Here is a 12724-nt window from a genome sequence, read left to right on the forward strand (position 1 = left end):
GAAAAGATATTAAGGGAATATGTAGTCTCATTAAAAGGGAAGGAATAGACTGTCCTGCCAGTTCTCTGCCAACTTGCCAATGACCCAGCAGCAAAAGCTTCAAAGCCATCTACAATCTTTTCAGGTATGAGCAGGAGCTATTAAATTCTAAGCACATAGTTCCTATATAAATGATTATTTCCTGATAAGACACAGGGAAGATAATGCTGGGATATATTGTAGAAATTCCCTCCTATCCCATGGATATCTGATAGATCATTTCGGAAAAAATGAGATGGGACAGGATCCTCAACTGTTGATGACTGTCTAGGGATACATGAAGACAACTGAAGCATCCACTTACTTCTAGCGTTGCAAGTTACCTAAAAGCCGTATTAAGTTTACCACATCATAGCATAATGAGAATTTGCTAAATCTAATGAGAATTTACACAATTTACTTGGTGAGAAATAAATGCCTGAGTGTGGAAAAGGAAAATAGGCATGACCTTTGACCATTTGTTCAGACACAGTATGGATCCTAACTTTGGTGAGATAATTTTTAAAACATTCTGCAGAGGAGACATTTGGGAAGCACTTCTCTAGTAAATTCAGCATGTTATGCAAGACCATGCTGTAGATTCACCTTGCCCATAAGTGCACTGAACAGTGTTCAGTTAATTCATTCACCTTTCCATGTCACAACCCCACCATCCAAGAAACCTGGCTCACTTCTATTCCAATGGCCCTATAAACAAATCAACAGACAATATAGAAGGCACCTACAAATTTAGAAGTTCTAATGGAGAGATACCTAAAATCGCCGCTACAAAAAATACCATTTAAACTTGAAGACAATATATAGAAACCTTACTTTCTTAGCTCATGCATATTTGCTGCTGATGTCAAAGCTGCTGAATAGAATGATAGCATGTCTGACTCACCGTCACAAAATGTAAAATGCAGAAGGAAAAAGCAGAGGCAGAAAACGCAAAAATCATTATCTTCAAACTTGAAAAGAATTGGACTCATAAATTCTTCTTCTGCTATCCATCAAGGATCAAAAACTTTCAGCTCATTGCTTCAACCATATCAATGTATTTAATGCTATACAGAGAAAGCATCTGAAATCTAGCAGCTAATGCCCATGGTTCATCTTGGGGTATAAATGGGAAGAAAAAAGGGTTACTTATTTGGTTTAAGAAAAAAATCTGTTCTCTTTACCCCAAATAATTTCTTCCAGAATTATGGAACAGATAGCAGAAAGCAAGTATAAACTACATGATAAAGAGCAAATGTAAAATAGATAAAAAGCAAAATAGAATCATTACCTAGTAGACACATGACAATAGCTCCTTTCATTTTCTTCCTATAGTTAACAGTCTCCCAACCTCCTTGCTGTCATCTTTGGTGGCTGTCACATCCTCACCCCTACATCTAGCGGTCACAAAGTGCTTCAAGGCTCTCACCTCCACTTACGCTTCTCCTTCCCCTGCAACTGCCTGAGGTTAAGCCTTCATCATCTGACTCCAGCTGTCCATCTTGCCTCAAGTGTCATCTTCCTTCTCCCAATCTGCTCCCAGAATTGGCTCTCTAAAAGCACACAGGATTGAGTTGCTGCTTAAGTATAAATATTTGTGGTTTCCATTAGTTTCCAGTTGCAGTTACGAGCCACTGGAATATGGACAGACACGAACTTGAAAATGGCTTTGTTTTTGGCCCCCAGCTGTTTCAAAAAAAATTTCTTATTAGTTACCAGGATTTAATTATCATGAGAGTTCACATAAAAAAATGAAGCCTCATTTCCAGGCTTCTCTTGGGAAATTGGTATTATTTGGAAATACAGTATTCACACACTAGAAAAACCACCATCTGTGGGGATGGAGTCCCAGCTGCCTTTCTTAGAAGGCACCTTACTATCCAAGTGACCACAGTCACTACATGGTCACTCATTTATATTATTTTCCTGGCCCCTCTAGACAATTAAGTCTGTGACATGACCTACAGTATTGAGTCCAAATTCTTTATTATGGCATTCCTAGCCCTTCAAAATATTGTTCCAGCTTAAATTTGCCAGGTATAATTTTTGGACACACCTGTCCCATAAATACCTGCCATATGTCCTCACCACCATGTGTCACGCCTCTATGCTCATTGCTATACTGGCTTTTACACCCAGAGTACCCTCCCGATCCCTTGGCTTACCTTGTACACTCCGTCATTCAATCTTCATGGATAAGTCCTAATAATATCCTCTTTATAGTCTTTCCTAATCACATCTCCTGGAAATTTCATCATTTGCATTTTCATAATATTTTATAGCAGTTGTCAAGATATATTACTATTTTAAGGGTCAGTATCTCAGAACTTTAGTAGGGATGGTGTGTCATCTTTCTTTTCTCCGTGCAACCTAGCAGAAGTATGGCCAATTGTGAATATTCTGTAAATATTTGTTCAAGTAAAACTAGATACTAAGAACCATGACTGAGATGTTATTGCTATTCCATACTTCCCTTCATGCCTTTTCTTTCTACTACAGAGCTTCAGCAATGGGAAAACAGTTACAGTATCTGGCTCCAAAATCTCCCCAAACCATGAGGCTGGTTCCACTAATACCATTGACTCATGTCTTCTTTTTGAATATAATAGTTAGAAGGAATTTCATCTTAAATTCCTACTTATCTGAGAATGACTTGGTTACAACACATGTCCTCCCTGCCCAACAGAAAAACAGAATAATTCATGGAGGTAGCAGAATGCTGGATGAAGGTTCCTACATGGTCAGCCCATGGAGGAACAACAGGAGCACATTTTGTGTAATTTTCTGTCAAACCCAGATACTAGGAAGCCATTCTCCAGTCGTCTGCAATCAGAATTGACTCAACTCTTATAATATTATTCTGCTGAGACAAGAATCAGGATCATCACAGCCATAGCGTTAAAAGTGTTATAGCCTTCATAAAAACAATCACATCAGCTATAAAACGGTAGGTGATCAAGGTTGCTGCTCCACTTTCATCATAACTTACTTAGTTTGACTTGCCTGGATGGAGAAACAAATTATAGGTAATTCCTAGCCCACCTTCCACTATTGTGGAAAATGATACATTGCATCTATTTCCAGGCAGACTGCCACAGTGGTAAAGAGAGAATAAATGTTTTTCAAATGATGGGAAATAAGGCTGAAAAAGATCTTGCTAGACAGATTTAGATAATAGTTTCTGAGAATTAGAGCCATCCCAAAACTGTTCTAGGGGATATGGAGTTCAAAAGGATAGCTAAAAAAAATCCTAATACCCACATCCCTGATTTATTATGCAAATAGCAGATAGCCTAGAATCTGACACATCTGAAGTTGTCCAAGGTCACATCACTGGTCTGCTGATTGTATATGTGAACTAGATCAAGGTCCAATCTCTGTCTATAAAAAATGTTTACATTTTTATCTATAGAAAACAATAGGAACCCTGCTACTTACCCTACTCCTAGTTAATCTCATGGAGTTATCTTAAGGGATCATTATCCTAACACCTGAAAGATAACAGATTCTAAATAAATTGTCAGTAACTTTCTGCTATCCACATCCCTGAGGCTTTCTGCCATTCAACATGAACTACCTTCCAAGTCTCTGTCTCCCTCCCTCCCTCCCCACCCCCGTCTCTCTCTCTCTCTCTCACACACACACACACACACACAGACAGAGAGAGAGAGAGAGAGAACAACATGTCCATTCCCACTCTCACTACATACCCTATTTCTTACCCTAACTCTTCTCTTGCTTTGTCCCACCTATATAGACAATCTGCTGGATATATGGAAGTACACGTATTAGGGTTTTATACAGTATGCTTCTATATGTCTGTCATACCAAATTAAAGTGATACATAAAAATTTTTGCTTCAGGGTATTAAAAAAAAAAACCCCTCTTTTAGAATATTAGAGAACTCACAAGAGTGACTCAAGGTGGAATGACTTCAAATGTCCCCTGGCTTCAACTTTTTCCTTCCTGGGCCTCCCTAAGAAATTGCTTGAAAATGCCCTGTCATGTCTCATTACACTGCCTTGATCACTGCTGACAGATCATGGAACCATTTGGAAGCTGATGAAGTATAAGTATTATGGTTCAAAACTTGATGACACAGGTATTACAATGACAGATGGCAGCACTACGTAAAAGAGATAGAATGCACAGGGATGCCTGACTAGTGCAAGTCCTATTAATGCAGAGTGACTATTAATTTGGAAACTGTCTGGAAAAGTTCAGCCAATTTAGTAAATCAGCACTTGACATGTGGTGGGGAAATATGGAAAATGTGGGGTAGTGGTGATCCCTTCTCTTTTCTAATCTCTAGGTAACCTGGGCACTGGTCTCTTTTTCTCTAAGGACTGTTACTGAGTTTTTTTGTTTGTTTGAATTTGGCGGTGAGAAAAGGATAGCCCACAGAATAAACCTATTTCCCTTGCTGGGTGCTCTCCCTAGATGGATCCGTGTGAGAAAATTTCTAAGTGGTGCTTATGCCTGTAGAAAAGTCTGAGATCTCACTGCACACAATTGTTTTGTCTAGCCAGACATTCCATGGGCCACAAGAGAATATCCCATACAGATGCCCGCTCTCCTTTGCCTCAGATTCTTTAACAGGCAGCTCCTATCTTCTTGCCTTCCCGCCTTCCATCCCTAAGTCCCCACCTCTCCTGTCTTTCCCAGCTGCTCACCCTTGCCCCAGAGATTAACAAAGTCATCTTTCTCTGCGTCATGGAAATCCTCAGGCTTTAAGTGTGGGCTTTTAGCTCCCAGATGATTTTTTCTGTTAATATATTCATTTTGGTTTCTGGGTAATTACTGGGATGGGTTTTGCAGGGACAGAAGAGCGATGCGGAGTACAGTTTGCCTTTTGACTGGTTTACCTATGGTTTGTATTATCTAAAACAGCAGACATCTTATTTTTCAGAGGATAATTACTTACCAATAACCACTGATGTCTACATACAAGATTCATATTTCCCCAGCTACCACTTCTTTCTGGACTTCATTTTGGTAAACACAAACACCCATACACAAACACATACACATATGCAGCCATGCACTCCTTAACAACAGGGATACATTCTGAAAAATACATCATTGGGTGATTTTGTGATTGTATAAGCATAATGGAGCATACTTCCACAAACCTAGATAGTACAGCCTGCCACACACCAAGGCTCTGTGGTATACAGCCTATTGCTCCTAGGCTACAAACCTCCACAGCATGTTATGGGACTAGATACTATAGACAACTGTAACACAGTAGTATTTGTATTAAATATGGTATTATAATCTCATGGGACCATCATCATATATGTGGTCATTGACCAAAACATGATTATGTGGTCCCTAACTGTACATGTGTACCCTTCCCATGTTTGAAGATCCATGGGTTTGGATCTTCCTATTTGGGACAATTCCAAGCCTAATGGGGAATACTGTCAAATGAGGGCATAGGCAGGCTGTTAGATGGGTTGGAGCAGATAGCAGCTGTTAGCACAGCCCTCCATCTGAAGCAAAGAAGGCTGAACATGGGGATCAGAGAGACAAAGGACCCACAGGGAAGTAGACAAAGCCACTCCAGGTCAGTAGGCTTAGAAGAAGGAGACTGAGCTCCTCATAATGGCAAGCTTCAGTTGGTTCCTTGGCCAAATCATCCTTCTTAGAATCATCTAGCAGCTTCCCTTTGGCATAAGGCGGGGGGAAAAAAAACTACTTCCAACCAACAGTTGATGGTCATTTCAGTGAAATTCTAAAATTTTTACTGCGCTAAAATTCCCTTGGTTCCAAGCCCATTTGTGACTAAAAGGGCCTGGAATAAAAGCATAGGCCACTCAGGAGGGGAGGAGGAAAATGAAAGAAACCATTCTGTGTTTTCTCTAAAGTCAATTCCTGATAATTAATAGTTGATCCTAGAGTAATTAATATCAATTACTATAAGCTGGTAGAGTTGTCAAATAAAGGACAAAATAGATATACTTTGTGGATATATTTTTAATTTCATTTTTTTAAAAATTGTAGCAGGATTGCTCATCTATGACATATACAGAAACCACTAAAAAGAGACACCAAGCTACACAGGACAGGTTAATGGACTGACTGTTTAGCTGAATGATTACTGAGTGTCCCTCAGTCTTATAGCAAGATTGAGGCATGCCAGAAACATGTTCTAAACCCGACTCTGTTATTCTTCTGTGTCCAAGAGGAAGACACATTTTAGAATTATTCCCTAAATGGATTCTTCATAAAAATGAATATAGCTTACCTGAAATTCTTGTTAAGAATGAAAGTATATAAATAAGGATTTTTGGTGGAAAATTTTTGCATATCAGTCGTCAAGTCTCCATCTGAATATGATCTTTTCCTCATTATAATCTAGACATGACTTCCATAGATATTTGTGCCTGATTTATAACAGCTGTCAGGAAGAAGGGCATGTTACCAAGTTCCTCAAAGCCAAAGGACCAAGGTAATCATCTTCAACACTAAAATCTACTGATTTCATACAACAAATCAACCCATTCAGTTACTAACAGGTACATTTTGCAAACTACTTTATCTGGGGAAATTCAACTGAGAAATTCACTGCTAAAATTTAAACATTCTATGAGAACTTCAACATTTTTTTAATGGATAGAGTAAGCATGTAAAAACATTTTCTGGATTAAAAATTAGAGTGGCCACACTCTATGACATCAAATTAAGAGGTCCTAGGTAGCCATTTTTTCATAAGTTAGAGTAGATTTCATTTTCTTTTCCAAGGAAAATCATGTCATTGACCTTGGGTACTTTGTCAACCCACCTTTGTGAGGAAGAGTTCTCTCCTATCAAGTTCTCAAATTTCACGAGAGGATGTCACTATTATTCTCAGAGCAGCAGAAAACTAAAGTTATAAGTATGAGAGAATATCTTCAGTCCAGGTGCTTATCAGAGAGAAAAACTTCAAACTTACTGACACTCAAGACTTACCAAATGTTAGTCAAAAGAAATAATATTTCTGGAAAATTTCTAAAGTACAAGTAGTCCAGCCACTCCTCTAACATCCAAACAATTTAACCTCAGTTTGAACCACACCACTACGAAGTTGTTTACATGGGGCACCTTTATCTATGCACCATCTTTCCCCAAAGAAAACTTTGAAAACTGCTTTTACTGACTCATGCTGGCATTATACCATCCACACACATTGAGGAATATTCTATGAGGATATTGTTGAGAACATCATTGATGACATTATCCTATGTCCCCACAAGGATGACCTACAGGTAAAATTATTCTCAACAATTAATAATAGATTACTTCCTTTGAACAATTGGTTTGTTTAATCTTACAGACATCTGCTGAGCTGTGTATCTTGATTGCTTTCCTCTTTTATTGATTGCCAGAAAGTTCAGAGGCAAATAGTGGGAACATTCCCTCAGGATTTTACAGTATACATTCTGCAGTCTAATTTTACCATTAGCTTTACTTTATGTTTATACCTTTATTTTATCAATGTTCTGCTTTGTTTGATTAGTCACTTTCATCTATTATACAGCATTTTGTCAATCCTTTTTCATAAAGATGATAGTTATAAATAATTTAATTCACTCAACTAAGCATCTACTATTTGCATGGCATCTTCTTAGGCACCATGACACTTTATCTATAACTTATCCTTTGATCCAAATACTTTAACTGGGATCTGAACATTTAACTTAAGCCCTGGAAAACACTCATCAATAGTAAAAACAGGTAAGAAACTCTCTAAGGATTCTCAAGATTATAAGAGGTCTATATTGTGAATGTTGAAACTTACTATTTTTTCCCTAAAAAAAAGCCAGTAAAAGCCTATCTTCCTAATAAATTAAGTAAATTATATTTGATTACATGTTTATATAACTAGTTAATAATAATTTATATAAATAAAGTCAAATCTTATTCCACAATGACTCAGGGAACATTTTAGAGACAAGAGTTTCAAGCTTTAATAAAATGTTCTCAAGATTGAATTGGGACTAGAGTAAGGAGAAAATTACTGAGTTATTTTCTTGATAGTACCTGGTCTTTAAAGAGAACCACATTCTTCTTTGTGAATAACAAATATGTTAAGTCTCTTTTCCCATCCTCAAGAGGCTTTGAAGACTCACTCTATTTCCTTTATCCTACCACAGAAAAGGTATAATTGTATAAAGATGCCTTTCAGCTTTCTTCATCTCTACTTTTCTTTCCACTGCACTTAAGATAATAACTTATGGAACTACCTCTTCTCATGCAGTGCCTACCTTCCCATGAGTGCATTAGTATGGATCATCCTTGAGGATGCTTCCTTTTGTGCTCCCAGAGATCTTAATCTCCTTGTTATGAGGGCAGTAATAACTTGTCATGAGGGCAGTAATAATGTAGAGTGCTGCAAGTGTACCACCCGATGTCTGTCAAAGGCCAAAGGTGATCAAAAACATCCATTATTTTATTGTTCATGGCTAGCTTCACTAGCAGTGACTGATGGAGGTCATTTTCATCATCAAACTCATGATGCCAGGAATTCAAGAGCCTCCTTCAGCAAGACACTGGGATTAAGAGCAGCCTGGTAGCTGGTTTTGCTCTTTGACATTGTGTGAGAAACACATGCCTGGAGAACCACTTGACAGCCAAAGCTGTTTGTGAGAAAATTTCTACTCTTCAACTTCTCTCAAGTGTTCAGCATATATAGCCTCATTAGTCCCTCTCTACCAAAGCAGCTCCTTCTTTCTGCTGAAATTCAAGGAATAATGAATACCAGAGTTTGCTAGGTTGGAAGTTTCAGCTGGGACTCCAAGATACCATAGATATTAAAGCCTAAAGGGTGCTGTCAAATGGAATAAAAAGGTTCTTTTCAAAATAGGTGGGGCTGGGCAAGGAGGTTCATGCCTGTAATCCCAGCACTTTGGGAGGCCGAGATGGGAGGATTGCTTGAGGCCAGTTTGAGACCAGCCTGCGCAACAGAGTGAAACCCCATCTCTAAAAACAAAAAACAAACAAACAAAGTAGGTAGCATAGAATCAGACTGATGACTGTCCCTCACTGAAGATATAGAAGAATCAAGAAAATTAGAGATTATAGAGAATTTGTGAAGAAATTTTCTTGGAGTGGACTGTTTCCTTATTACAATTCTCAAGCCTCAGTTTACCCTCCCAAAATGAGCTCTTCTCTTCATCTCAAACCAAGACAGTGGCTTCACGTTATCCATATTAGTCAAAAACTAAAAATAGTCTAGGTGCCCATCAGTTGAATCAATTTTCAAAACTGTTATCAGGAGAGAGCACTACTCAGCAATTAAAAACGAAGGAACTACTGATGCATACAACAATGTAGAATAGTCTCAAAAAACATAGAATAAGTCAGAGAAACCATACACAAAGGAGTACACACTGGATGACTTCATTTTTGTGAAGTTCTAGAATAGGCAAATCTAATCCACCATGGTGGAAAAATAAAACAATGGTTGCTTCTGGTGGGGAAGGGTGTGGAAATTAACTTGAAAGAAGTATGAAAGAACTTGCTGGAGTGATGGCTGTATCTTTTTATTTTTCCACACTACCTTCATATGGACAAAGTGATGTCTGTATCTTGATAGGACTTTGGGTTACATAGGTGAGTACATTTCTCAAAACTCAGCAAATGTACACTTGATGTGTACATTTCACTGTATGTAAATTTTATATCTAAAGAAAAATATAAACATATATTGAACTCTAGTTCAATATATGATATGCATGCTGAGGTATTTACAGGAGAGTATATAGATGCCTGTAATTTATTTTGAAATATATCAAAAATAAGATGGATTGGTGGATGGATAAACAGATAGATAAATATATACCTTAAAAGATAAGCATAGTAAAATGTAATGGTAGGTGGTGGGTATACCAATGTTCATAGGGAATTATTTCAACTTTACTGCATGTTTGAAAATTGTCATGATAAACTAGTGAGGAAAAGCATAATAAGACAGTGGCTTCAACAGGACTATATGTAGAACTTGGTATCAGTCTCCTGCAATTAGATAAACACAGTGGACTGGTGCTTGCTTCTGGTCTGAGAAATCAAAGGGCAAGAGAGAAAGGCTTAGCAGACTCTTTGGAAGTGGAAAAAAGCTTGCTGCTGAGATGAGTTTGCCTCCCCCCTTACCTGCTCAGCCTGCAAGAACAAAGGATGTGTATTGCTTGTGGAGCAGATATGGGCTCTAAAGAAAAGAGATTAGCCTAGTGCTACTGTGACTTCTGCCCAAGAAGATCATATAGATGGGCAAAGCTAGGGGAACAGAAGGCATTATCCACAACAGGAGGATAATGCCATGAGGAGTCACGAGGAGCCAGTAAGAGATCCTCTAAAACCCCACATAAGTATCCATGACAGAAAGTACATTTTCCCTTATTTCTGACACACTGTAATCCCAGAAAGGTCAATAACAGCAGCTTGCTCTGAAAAAGTGATGAGCAAGTAATAAGTCACCCCACCTTTTTGCTCCTGAAGCCATATGGCCAGCCTTACTATGCCATACCTGAGAAAGCTGGCATGAGTGGTAGGGAAGGAAGAGAGATAAGACATCTTAGAATAAAACAAGAAGTATTGTTTAATAGATTAGATTGAACACTCTAACTTCTTAATCAAAACACTGTTTTGCAACTTAAAAGACCGTAGGATTATCAGTTGTCCAAGAGTAACCACAAAAGCTATGAACCATGACAGTAGGGAAAAAAAATTCCACACCAAATAAATTTTAAATAGAAAATAGATGTAGTGGACGCTGTTAATACCTCACCCAGATCCCTTCAGCAGGCCACTCTACACATTAGTGTTCACAGCTCACTGCGGCCTCCTTCACCAGAGAGTTACCTTAAGCAGAACAGAAGCCACCTCACCCAAATTACGTAACTACCCACCAATGCCCCCCAAACAGACAGTGGCCAGTGACCGATTCTAGGTACAAAAGGTAGAACTTCAGGTTGGACCCAAATTTGGGGCAATTTGTGCAGTACAGGTCCCCATAGGACAAGGCTGCAGATAGACTTCAGTCAAGACCACATTCTTACTTTGCTTTCTTTCTCTGGCCTGTCTTGCTTCCTTCACTCCCCTTCTCCTAAGAATACCCTTTCAGTACATCACTTATACAAGAGTTCCAACTCAGACACTCTTCTAGAGAACCCTACCTAAAAGTAGGAGACAAAAATAAAGTTACATTTTTATTATATCATATGGTACACATCCTAGAAGAAACAGCCTGACATGAATACAAAGACAAACTGTCCCATCTGTTGGCTGATCTTATATAGTCTCTGGTGCCCTATTTGTTATTGTTTCCATAGCCTTTTTCCATCTATCAGATAACTGTTCACAAGCTTCTCCCCAGGTCCAGGAAAGAACCAGCCCTTTGTCACTGTCTCTACAAAGCCACTTGTTATTAGACTGTTAAAATGACTTCACTTTTTCATTCTTCATAGAAAGTTTAATTACACAATTTTAACATGTTTATCTCTTTAGGTGAAGAAACTTCTTATATCCCTCATATATGACAATCTTAAGTAAATATTGCACTGAAGGATGAATATGAGTCCCAGGCCTCTTTGGGTGTAATAACCAAATGCTGCTTGCAATACATTTCTCAGATGATCCTGGAGAAAAAAAAATGTTCATTATATTAAATAAAAGCAAGAAATCATATTGAGGTAACACAGCCACTTAGGAATCATGCCATTTGAAAATGTAACACTTGATGAGTGCTTTGACCACCAACACAGAAGGCAAATTCCATGGAAGTTACAAAACAAAGACAAAGTATGGTATTAGTTTTACATTAACTTGGATAACTTTTTCATCATATGTTCAATGATTGTGTTTAAAAGCCAAAAGTTAATAAAGTAGCTATCCTGTAAATGTCACAATCCTTTAGCTCAGAAATCTCTTTATATCCTCTAGAATGGGGTCAAAATTGCAGAAACCACAGTCATATCTTTCTGGTGATAAATTTCCCTTGAAAATTGTCAGGTAGGACTTAACACACAAAGCAGACATAAGATTGTGAAGAAATGCAAGATGGAGGCTAGAAATTTGGAGAGGGGCACAGGGAAATAATTACACAAGACTAGAGGTAATGCAAAGGAGAACTGGAAGATAAATACTCAGCAATCAAGAAAGGAAATGTACCCAGGATCCATCCTCTGTTCTCACTGCAAACATCATCAAAAGACTGGATTCAACCTAAACTAGATTTAAATCCTAAATACAACCCAGAAATGTCAGTTATTCATAGTAATTTCTAAAATAATCTTTAACATACTCACATCTAGAAATTCAAAAATCAAGTTTCTGTGTACAGTTTCATAATTGAGTCAAGTGCCTTATAGAGTTTCTGGGGCACAATTTCCACAAGTATCCTGGAGGGGAATTTTATTCTTCAGTTTACCATGTTTTGTTTTATTTTGTTTCAAAGGATGGCCCTTGGATCTTCTTTATCTGAGTCAACTAGATAATTTACTAAAAATTCACATTCCAAGCTTATCTAAGATCCAGTGCTTCAGAATTCTGAACCCTGGGGCCTGGGGATCTGCATTCATGACAAAATTTCCCTATGCATGAGGCATACTAAATTTATGAACTATTGAGATAACAGAGAACTGAAGACTAAGTCTTCCCTTCCATCTGACCCTAGCATTAAGAAAACAATAGTGAGAAATATAATCTCTCTAATCTACTAACCTAT

At 38.0% G+C, this 12724-nt stretch overlaps 1 long non-coding RNA gene across 5 annotated transcripts in view; it reads right to left on the reverse strand.

Moving 5' to 3' along the window:
- Window positions 1–12724, reverse strand: part of LOC129058619 (uncharacterized) — a 113974-nt gene that overhangs the window by 40701 nt on the left and 60549 nt on the right. For all 5 annotated transcript variants that reach the window (XR_010139229.1, XR_010139233.1, XR_010139230.1 and 2 more), the window contains one exon: window positions 1448–1571. This is a non-coding gene — a long non-coding RNA (uncharacterized LOC129058619). The remainder of the gene's footprint in view (window positions 1–1447; window positions 1572–12724) is intronic.

The sequence above is a fragment of the Pongo abelii genome, chromosome 2, assembly GCF_028885655.2.
Source record: "Pongo abelii isolate AG06213 chromosome 2, NHGRI_mPonAbe1-v2.0_pri, whole genome shotgun sequence".
In the NCBI taxonomy this organism is placed as follows: Eukaryota; Metazoa; Chordata; class Mammalia; order Primates; family Hominidae; genus Pongo; species Pongo abelii.